We start from the raw sequence: 11329 nt of genomic DNA on the forward strand, positions 1-11329 counted from the left end.
AACCACTTTATAAGCAATCCCTTCCCTGATAGCGAGTGACCTGATCTCCTTAGTCAGTGTCATGTCTGAATCCATATTTTACTTATATGTTCATACAAAGTAGTCACCTGTGGGCCACTTATGGTCAGCTGGAATATTGATAATTAGCATTATTTACACCGCATGAAAACAGATTCACATCTAAAAGGTGCAATAAAACTGTCCATCTAATTGGATGCATTTACATGACTACTGCAGCAATTAGGTAGCAATGCAAAGGTAACATATTCAGTGAAAGCATTGCCAACTTCCCTACTGCTTATTAGACCCTCATTTAGCTATTCTATAAATCATGAAAGTAATAGGATTCTAAAAGTTTAATGCTTAAGGCAGTTTTAATTTTAAATATAATATATCACTTCCACTGAATCACACTTGCTATTATCTGCTCCACCTCAGAGATGGTGTAAAACTCTAGTCTTATAGCACATGTTAATGTAAAATCAGAGTTGCCTACCTGACCCTCTCCTTCAGGGAGAAAATGCTCTGTCCCTGGACCTCCCTGGTAATGTATGATTGCTATCACCTGTGGGGAGCTAGGTAATAGATAAGAAAGGTGTTTCACCACAGGTGATGGCAATCATACATTACCAGGGAAGCCCAGGAACAGATCATTTCTCCCTTATGGAGAGGGTCATGTAGGCAACCCTGTGTAAAATACACAACAGTGTTGTTCAGTGGCTTCTAGATGGTTATTTACAGGAAATCCCTAGACTCTATTGATGCACTGATAAACCACAGACAATAATGATGTCTGTTATTTCCTATCTTTATAATATCACAACAGTGACAGCACCATTGACTCACAGGTGCTTTTCATATGAGATCATTTTAACATAGACATCTATTACACTCCACCAAAAAAAGACAAATGATATATACTGTAGCAATTTTTGTTTTGTTATTAATAGCCAATTTTCTAGTATAAATGTGACTTGGAGCTTCCAGGTGCCCAGACTGCTTATTTATACACTCCAGACCAGGGTTACAAATGACTGGGTCATAGAGGGGTATTGATTAAAGCTCTAAAAGAAATAGATCAAATTGAGTGAGATAAAGTACCAGACAATCAGCTTATCCGTTACATTTTACAGACTGTGGGGGGGTATTCAGTCCTGGCCACTATTTCCGCCAGCAGAAATAATGCCCTTCCCCTATTCAATGCTGCCATTTCTGACAGCAATGAAGGTGGATTTCGACAAAACAGATTCATCTTTAAAACACGTTGGATCTGTTTTGTCGGACACTCGACTGTTGGTACTTTGAATACCAACAGTCTAGAGTAGCAAAACAGCCTAAGATTCCAACAACAGGGGAGTCAAGCACAGAGAGAGAAATTAGAGAGAGGGGGCATGCAGAGAGAGAGAGGGGGTAAGGAGAGAGAAGTGTAAGGGGGGTTTAAGCAGAGAGAGAGAGAGAGGCATGATCTACACATGATGCACACAAATGAATTTAAGTCCAGAGCTGGCATCTGCTTACTTGTTAAGGGAGGGATGAGCCAGGAGGATAGGTTGCCGATGGACCAGGGACTCAGCAGAGCAGGGCTGGAGGGAGGCTCATGAGAACCTGTCACCCGAGGACACTCTTGGTGGTTGAGCGGGTGGCAGGACTAGCAGGCACTGGTAGCGTGGCCTCCCGAGTCCAAGGTCCCGAGAGATACACATAGTCGTGTGGGCTGCGTGGCACAGCCACCCCTGCTGCTTGCAGTCAGAGCGTGGAGGTAAAGGCTCAGAGAGATCCTGCATCTCCGCCATTGGTTACACATATAAACTGCTAATCTCTGTGAGCCGGGCTGGTGCAAGCGCCCACACCGACCCCGCTGGAGCTTGCTCCCCCAGCGGGGTCTGCCTTATTGGAGCTACACCACTGCAAGTGACCCTATATGGGGGAAGTAAAAGGATACTTTCTATGCTACACAAAAAGGAGAACTCTACAAATTTTAGCACATTTGCAAAACACAGATAGATAGGTTATGCTCTATCATGATGCCAATGCGTGTTCTCGCTGGTCATTTGTCTTCTACTGATCTTTTGAACATGCATGAAGATTTGTATGTATTGATAAAGTCAGCATACTCCTAGATGTGGAAACTGAACAGATCTGAGCTCAGTAAAAATTTGTTCGGAAAATGGGCAAAACCATGTGCACTGCAGGTGGGGTAGATGTAACATGTGCAGTGAGAGTTAAATTTGGGTGGGGTATTTACCCTGCACAGAAACAAAATAACTCACACAAATCTAACTCCTTCTATTCATGTTGCATTTGCCCCACCTGCAGTGCACATGGTTTTGCCCATTTTCTGTACAAATTTGTACTGAACTCAGATCTGAATAAGGCCCAGTGCGTAAGCACTATAACTGTTTGTACAAGAGTTTTGGGGATTTCAAGAGAAATCGTTGCCAACATCGCATATAGTAGTCTAATGTGTACCAGATTAATGGGGCTATTTAATTAGTGAAGATTTTTACAGTCGATAAATAGGCACTTTTGACAGATTTCCAGTTGAATTCATATTTGACCTATACAATTAAAGTGCATATTTTTGGACTGTTGGAAAAATCGTCACAGTCGGAAAACACCTGAACACCTGAAAATGGTGGAAAAACTGCCTGGAAATGGACACAATTGATTAGGTAAAGGACTAATTGAATGCCACCGTAAATTTAAATTACTATGGAATTATAGAGATGTTTATTATTTACAAGGCCTGAATGATGTCTCATCATTTTAAAATTGTTAAATATAATTCTGTGTCATTTAGAGCCTATTTATCATTTTTTCCCCATAAAATGTTGTAGAAACTTTTCTGCATAATTGTATGTATTCCTGCTATGTACTGCTAGCCTAATGAAGGATATTTTACAGAAATCTCTTGAAGAAGGCCAATTAGTGCTGCAGATCACAGTCCCCATCATTTTCAATAGGCACTACGATCTTATCCTCATTTACCAAACTCTGAAAAGCTTCAGGAGGTATAAACTACTTTAAGCTAATAATGGATTCATAGTACCTGCAGAAAGATCTTAAGATCCAACTCCTGAAGCCTTCATCTAGTGCAAGCCCAATTCAGAAACTGCAGGCGCAGTGTTAGATTTCCTGAAAAAGGCTTTTTGAAAAAAAAAAAAAAAAGCAGAGCGGATTGTTAATAATCACAGTATTGCCATGACTATTAATGCATAGCCCCCTAACAGAGGTGTTTATCAAAAGATAGAGAGATAGAGAGTGCGATGTGAAAGGAGTTCCCGTGTCCCGTAACGGGTAGCAACATGGCAATAAGAACCGGTAAGAAAGCAGAGTTTTTACCAGTTCGTTGCCCTGTTGCTTGGCGGTGTGAACGGGTTAAACGGGTCAAGCCATTTCCCGTTCACACTATGGAGGAGGCAGCGCTTGGAGCAGTGCGAGCTCTAAGCGTCGCCTCCTCCCCTGTCCCCGATGATGCGCCGACTCCCTGCCACGCCCCCGGATGACGTCACCGAACTAACAATAATGCCGGTTCACTGTGGGGATGTAACCATGCCAAAATGCAGGTTCAGGCCGGGACTGAACCATTTGAAAGTCCCGGTGTAAACCTGCATTTTGCGATGTGAAAGCAGTATAACTCTCATTTTAGAGGCCATGCTTGAAAAATGAAATAAGGGTTAAATGGTTAGTACTAATATCTCTCCACTTTATCTCTTTGGGTGCTTGGGAATTACCTCCCTTATGCACAGTACTTGCTATATCACACTTTATATTGAATCCCTATAACCACAGCGGCCTGATGCTACAATTTGCAGCTGTGGGAATCAGATTAGTCTTCTGGAACAATCACCAAATAACCATACCTACAAAATCAGGCAATCTCCATGTAACAAGAAATGATTCCCCAACACCCAATCAGTATGTTATAAACAGTAGTTGTCTTCATGCTGTAATTCTACTTTCATAAAAAATCTCTATCAACACATCTTCTTCCCAGCAAATTGCTGTAACTCATTTTGGCAATGCTGATGGATATGTGCCATCAACATTAAATTAAAACCAGTACGTACCAATTTTGTTCAAATAATATCAATAGATACTTTTTACATTCGGCGCATTCTAGGGGTTCAGTTTTCTTACTTAACTGTAAACAGCTTTAGGACATTTGTATTTATTGCATGATTATGATATATTTACTGTATAGATTTACAAATCAAACAAAAGATAAACCATCTTTCAATATGAAATTAAGCCATTTTGAAATATTTTTTTTTAATTTTATATAGACCTAAATCTCATCTCACTTTGTTTTTCTTTTTCAATAAAAAGAGCACAATATTTATCACATTTGTTTCCTTTATTCAATTTGTATTACCAAAGCTACCTGCAGAGAGCTTATAGTCATTGACTAAACCACGTAATGAAAAGCGACAGCAACACTGATACCCACAGGCGACAACATATTACTATGCAACACAAAAAAAATAGAAAAGCAGCATAAAAAGGAATATTCTTTTCTAGCAGATAAAGGGGGGATGTACTAAGAATTGGAGAGTGACAACGTGATGAGAGATAAAGTACCAGCCAGTGAGCTCCTAACTATCATTGAACTGGCGGTGTTTGATATAAATGACAGTTGGGGGCTGACTGGTGTGCCATTTATCTTTATCCAGTTTAGTACACAATCCAAGGCTTAATACATAGGCCCCAAAATGTGATGACATGTACTTAAATGCAGTTTCAACAATCAATGTAATTGTTATTCATAGGAAAAACAATTATATAGCCTCATAAAAATGTATAAACAACCAAGTGAAGCAATTGGAAAAGCAATTCAGAGATAAGTGATGTTTTCAACAAACAAACTTGGAAAATGGCTATATATTATAAGTGCTGCTCAATCACATATGTTTACAAAGCTAGATGCCCAACCTTATGTGTTCTGGGTAGCAAAACCCTCCTTTTTGTCGTTTTTGCCCAGCGTGTATGCAGACGCTCAGTGCATAAGCGATTTTCGACAGTCCAAGCGATTTTACCAGGGTGGACGACACGCTATGGAAATCTGTCCACCCTGTCGCCCACCAGCTCATACACAGAAAGCAGCTCAAACAACAAAACTAAACTGTTTTCAGCTCAAAATTTCCCAGTGTGTGTGGGACTTTAGTCACAGTAAGAGAAATAAAAAAGGGCAATGTAAGTAAGATGAGAGTGCATGATAAGATTTTTCCTCTGCAAGCATGGTTCTAAATAGCATACAAACCACAGAACCAGTTCTCCGAAGTCATTACAAACACTACATTTCTCAACCAAACCATATTGAGAATACAGTCTGTTCAAATTATCTTAAAATGTTCTTTTGAAATGTAGCCGTGCACACAGTAACATGTCAACTTTATTACTGTGATCAAGACTTTGAAGGTGGGGCTGGACATTTTTATTGCACCCATAGTGTCAACAAAACATATAATGGTTACACTGTTATTAATGCCTGCAATCTATGGTGGGTCAATACTTGACAACACATAATTTCACTTTCAATTCACAGATGTCTTTGAATAATGTTAGCCAACAATATCCAGGTTTATGTGATGTTTTGTTTGTTTATTCTGATTTATTTTCTGCCAGTGATGAGTAAACAAGGTATCCATAGCTTAATCTGCACATTAATCATAACTGCCATAGTAATAACAGTGTAAAAGTAAAAATATTATGGGGGTATTTATCAAAGTATGGAGAGAGAATGGAGTGAGAGAAAGTGGAGAGATATAGGTCCTTATTCTGGTTAACTCGCAAGTTACATCTGCTCCACCTGTAGTACACATGCTCCACCTTTAGTACACATGGAATTTGCCTTTGCGAGTGAACCAGAATTAGGGCCATAAAGCACTAGCCAGCTCAGCTTCTTGCTTGAAAAATTACAGGAGCTGATTGTTTAGTGCATTATTTATCTCTACTTTATGCTAAGTAGCTAAATTTTCAAAAAAAATACCTTGTTTACTGAAGACATAATGGACTATACATTTATATTTTAAAACCACAAATTTTCTATATTTCTAATTTCCCATCAAATAACAACAGTTGACAATGCATGTGTTCCAGAATAGAATGTGGAGTTTTGAAATGAATGTAAGTCTGTGCAGAAAAAGGACAGTGCATATAGAAGAACACATTGTTGCAAGCAATGTTCCAGCAATGAATCTGGGTCCAGTACTATTGGATCGACAGAAAGATAGATAGATAGATAGATAGATAGATAGATAGATAGATAGATAGATAGATAGATAGATCGATAGATAGATCGATAGATAGATCTAGCACGGATGGTGTAATGGTTAGCATTACTGCCTCACAGAGCTGAGGTCATGGGTTCTATCCCCACCATGGCCCTAACTGTGCGGAGTTTGTATATTCTCCCTGTGCTTGCCTGGGTTTCCTCCAGGTACTCCGGTTTCCTCCCACAATCCAAAAATATACTGGTAGGTTAATTGGCTCCCAAAAAAATTAACCCTAGAATGTCTGTCTGTGTGTGCGTGTACATGTGGTAGGGAATATAGATTGTAAGCTCCACTGTTGAAATATTCTCTGTAAAGCGCTGCGTAATATGTATGCGCTATATAAGAAACTGATTCAGATTATAAATAAATAGACAGATAGAGACAGGCCAAACACACAAGTGAAGGGGGGAAGCACAGCAGGAAGATAAGGGTACCTGTGACATGGAAAGCGATTGCCATGTGGCAAGCCCAGGCATGGCTCTCCCCAGCAGCTCCCCCTGCCATTTATGGATGATCCACAAGTGTACCCTACAAATACCCCACAGTAATCCACAAGCAGATCTCCAGGATTCCAAGATAATTAGAGCCACATCCACTTTTCCTCATGAGTTGAATAGTCCCTAAGTGCAGCCAAGTCCCAGTGACACCATCCTCTTTCAGCTTGCAATCCCTGTACAGGTGTGAGCACAGCACCGATGCTCAGTAGGGATAATCATCACCAGTGACAACTCTCTGCCATATGACAGCACAATCCCACAACCATGGAGATATAGTGCAGTAATCACAGGGACCATGGAGCTGCTGCTGCTACTGTGAGAGACCCAAGCACGAAGCCAGCCTGCTCCTCATCTGACACTGGCACTTTCCATGCTGGGGAGTCTGATTGCAGTAGCCACCCGTACCCGGCGTGATCATTAGTGGACACATCAGTGTGGGAGGTCACAGCTATCACCACACTCCCTCAATGACTGCAAAGAGGATAGGAGAGGTGGTTTCCCTGAACTCTGCTGTAAGGATAGTGGGGGAGGGGGCAGGTGTTTGAAAAAATCTCTCCTTCATTCGGGGGTTACTGTCACACGCCCTGTGCTGTGGATCACACACACCTGCACTAACCCACATGAGTTGTGTCACTTCTGGAGGGATGCCAGGGGACCCTGTGGCATGTTCACTTCACATGTTCAAATGCTACATGCATGCCCCTGGAAAAAGGTCCTCTGATCTCTATAGCTTGCATTAGCTGCCAACCATGCCAAAGCTGCATCATTGCTCACTGTCCAAGGGTTGATCTGAAGCGCCCAATAAAGTTCATCCTTGCCACATAGTGATTGCGCTATATATATATATATATATATATATATATATATATATATATATATATATATAGCGCCATATAATGCCTCCATAAGCCATATCTTATCACTAATATGTGCAAAGCAGATCATGTGGCACTAACTGAACCAAACCCGCCCTGGCCAACATTTACTTTCCCACACATATCTCATATCTATGCATCTTCCTAGCCATGTGCTACCCAACCTACACATTCCTTCCCCATTATAGCTTCTCAGATATAATACAGGGAGGGAGGGAGGGAAAGGAAGAGACAGACTGGAGATATTAAATAAATAGATTTGCCTTATAATATATTATTCTTTTTGTATTGAGACATATATTATAATGATGATTGTATCCCATGACATAATGAAATGACTTGCCCACACTATATATAGCACACACATGGTTGTGATACTGTAATATGAGAAGAGCACATGTAATACACAATGCAATCATTACTTCTTAGCTATGGTGACATTGTTCTCACTTCCTGGCAACTACAAAGGATTGGGTATGATGTTGTAACTGGGAATAAATACAGGTCTAATAGACAAAAATGTAAAATGAACAGACACCTTTTCACGTGATATACAAGTGTAATAAAAATGAATATGAACATTGAAACATGTATATGGTTTATAACTTTATAAAATAATAGCTAACAACAGTAATTAAATGGGATTTAAACAGACTCTCAAGACCCACTTCTTCATTAAGCCATCTTCTTTTTATCTTCACTTCTATGCCAATCTTGTCTGTCTGCCCCTCCCCTTTACAATGTAAGCTCTTCTGAGCTGGGCCCTCTCTTCTCATGCATTCTTTTCTCTTAATATATATATATATATATATATATATATATATATATATATATATATATATCTTACTCACTCCATTCAAGGGAACAGAAAACTGCCCCAGTAATTGCTTCGGTTCCCTGTCCCCTAATGCAAATGTCTTTTTTTACCTAGTACCTGTCCTAAGATGCCTTGTACTGTGCTGCGGTTGCTTTATGCATTGTTAGGCACTGCAGAACCCTTGCGGAGCCATATAAATATGCAACAATATTAATAATAATTAGTTGGAGTTGTGTGTATTGCCCATTTAAAGAATGACGTGTAATTAGTTACAGCATTAATGAACTGACATTGAAATGCCCATAATAATTCTGTAAAGATACATGTTCTTCATCTGGCATACACAGCCTAGAACACAGGCAGCTTCATACAAGTACAGCAAGCAACAAGGCCACATAGTAACAGCAACAAGATAAACACACAGAGCAAACATTCCAACCGGCATAAACAAATCAATGGCTTCTTCATAACACATTCTGATGAAAGTATGTTACAAGCACCTTACAGATACACCATGTCCAAATAAAACATTGCCAAGGCAGACATATTCACTTCAAATCAAGATACCAGTGACTGCCATTGTGTCTGTGCCATGCTATACTCCCAATCTTACATGAAGTAGGGCACAGTGCCTTATTTCATGTGTCAGATACTGTGCACATGCGTACGTGCTTATCTCCCACAGCTATTCCTGTATTCTGCCAATACAGCTGGCCTCCTATAGGGTTAAACCCATCCTCACCACTGAAGGCTATGTATCGTCAATTTGCATTGCACACAACACAGGGGGTGCCTGGGGACTAATTATGCTGCTCCCAATTGTTGCAGCACCAGGGACTTTGGCTCTGCCACATGAAACATTTATTTTCCATATATAACTGACAGCCACAGATTGAGGGATTCTCACGTTCAATAGAAGACATCGCCCATTAAAATGCACTCCAATAAAACCTAACGATTCAGACACCATGTCCATTCAGCAGAACTACAAACGGGTCATCCTATCTAAACTGGCATTTAAATGGTTAAAATCTCACTTGTTTGACTCCAGCACCCCCCCCCCCCCCCCCCCCCCTCCTCCAGCAAGAGGGGGGTATTAAACAAATCTTTGAATTGTTCCTAACAAGATTAATTTTAACCCTTCAGTTCCCAAATATTTTACTCTGACCTACAAAACTCATGAAGTGGTGGCCCCTGAGGATCAGCAGGAACCCATAGCTACATAATATTAGCACAAACAAGTACATACTGTATGACAGTAACAGAAAATGCTTTACATGAACCCATGCAGTCATACATGTAACATGTCACCCACAGAGTGCCTATATTCTGCATACCTGGCTCCATCAGCAGGGGGATAATGACACAAGTGTGCAGCTGGGTGAGTGTGCTGTGGACTTGTGTACTCGGATCCGCTGCCACTCTGCTCTACTTTACACACCAACAAGTCTGCCTGGGGAAAAAACCAGCCCAGCAGCGCCCGGCTCCCTATTTGTGTCTCATTCGCTAGAGAAGCATCAGATGTAACAAATGAAAGTGAAAACGATCACCCACCTTGTAGGGTTTTATTTTTTCCCGTCACAAAGTATTTCCCAGCTTACACGGTGCGGGCAGCACGGCTGTGTGCTCACTGCTCGGCGCCTGTGTGTGTGTGTGTGTGTGTAAGTGTGAGTGCACACTGGCTGCTGGTGACAACAAGCAGGGAAGCGCTGTGACACTAGTAGTTATACACAGAGCAGTCATGTAAGTCACTGTGTACTAGCTGAGTCATATGTAGAGAGGGGGTCACATGAGCTGACAGAACCAACCCCGGAGCCTCCTCTGTATGTCCTCATACACATGACACATATGTAAAACTTTATAAGTGTGTGAGAGCCCTGCTGTCGCCCCCAGCAGCATGGTGATCAGCAGCCCGATGTGACAGCTACTAGTGACCCAGGCAGCCCCCCCCCCCCCCCCCCCCCCCCCCCCCAGGCCGGGGCACACAGCCTGCACTTACCCGCATGAAGTTTCCTGGCCGCTGTGTGATGTATAGCAGCAGCAGCAGCAGTCGCCTGCGAGAGTGAGAGACGAGCAGTGTCTTTCTGTGCTGCAGACTCATTCCAACATGGCATCCACCTAGTGCACATGCACCGTGCTGTACACATACCGTGCAGACAACTCCTTCATTGACCTTTACAGCAGTTGCAAAATTTCTTAGCCAATTAAAAATTGTTTATGAGCCAGCCCTCCTCCACCCATTACTACTGCCAGGGCTGCTGTGCATCGCGCTAGGCGTCTCCCCGGCCATGGTGGGTGACACTGACACAGTACTTGCCCTCATCGCCGCCTGTTATTATCCTAATGCCAGCAGCACCCTGCCTGGGCGCCTCTGTCTGCCACTGTCAGTGTTATTATGTGAGCGGCTCCAACCCAATCTACTAGACTGTTTCTTTATTTGTGAACTCTCGGGTTAGCATCAGTCAAAATCAGGAAATTATAGATATTATATAGAAATATACTCTGCAAACTGTGCAAGCCCGGCACTCCTGAGGAGGTATCGTCACTGGTGCCTTCCAGTATGGAGTAGCCGTGGCTGTAATGCAAGGGACGAAAATAGTGCAGTATCAACGTTTCGGAGAACGAATCTTCTTCTTCAGGATACACAGAGATTTAAAAAAATACTATATATATATATATATATATATATATATATATATATATATATATATATATATATATATAAAAATATATATATATATATTCTGAATGTGTATTTAATGTTTTTTTTAAAGTATTTATGTAAATAAATGTATGTGTGTTTGTTTTACACATACATACACACTATATTACTACACACACACACACACACACACACACACACAC

At 41.2% G+C, this 11329-nt stretch overlaps 1 protein-coding gene across 6 annotated transcripts in view; it reads right to left on the reverse strand.

The window, feature by feature from the left end:
• Positions 1–10822, reverse strand: part of SFMBT2 (Scm like with four mbt domains 2) — a 244168-nt gene extending 233346 nt beyond the window's left edge. For 2 of the 6 annotated variants that reach the window (XM_083183388.1, XM_083183382.1), the window contains exon 1: positions 10019–10206. The gene's annotated coding sequence lies outside the window, so the exon portion shown is untranslated. Of the gene's footprint in view, positions 1–3049; positions 3124–6709; positions 7048–9801; positions 9956–10018; positions 10207–10463 lie in introns of those variants that run through there. The other 4 variants (XM_083183383.1, XM_083183385.1, XM_083183386.1 and 1 more) reach the window with 4 other exon arrangements.
• Positions 10823–11329: the final 507 nt, after the last annotated feature.

This window comes from Crinia signifera, chromosome 4 (genome assembly GCF_055691185.1).
Source record: "Crinia signifera chromosome 4, ASM5569118v1, whole genome shotgun sequence".
NCBI classification, from domain to species: Eukaryota; Metazoa; Chordata; class Amphibia; order Anura; family Myobatrachidae; genus Crinia; species Crinia signifera.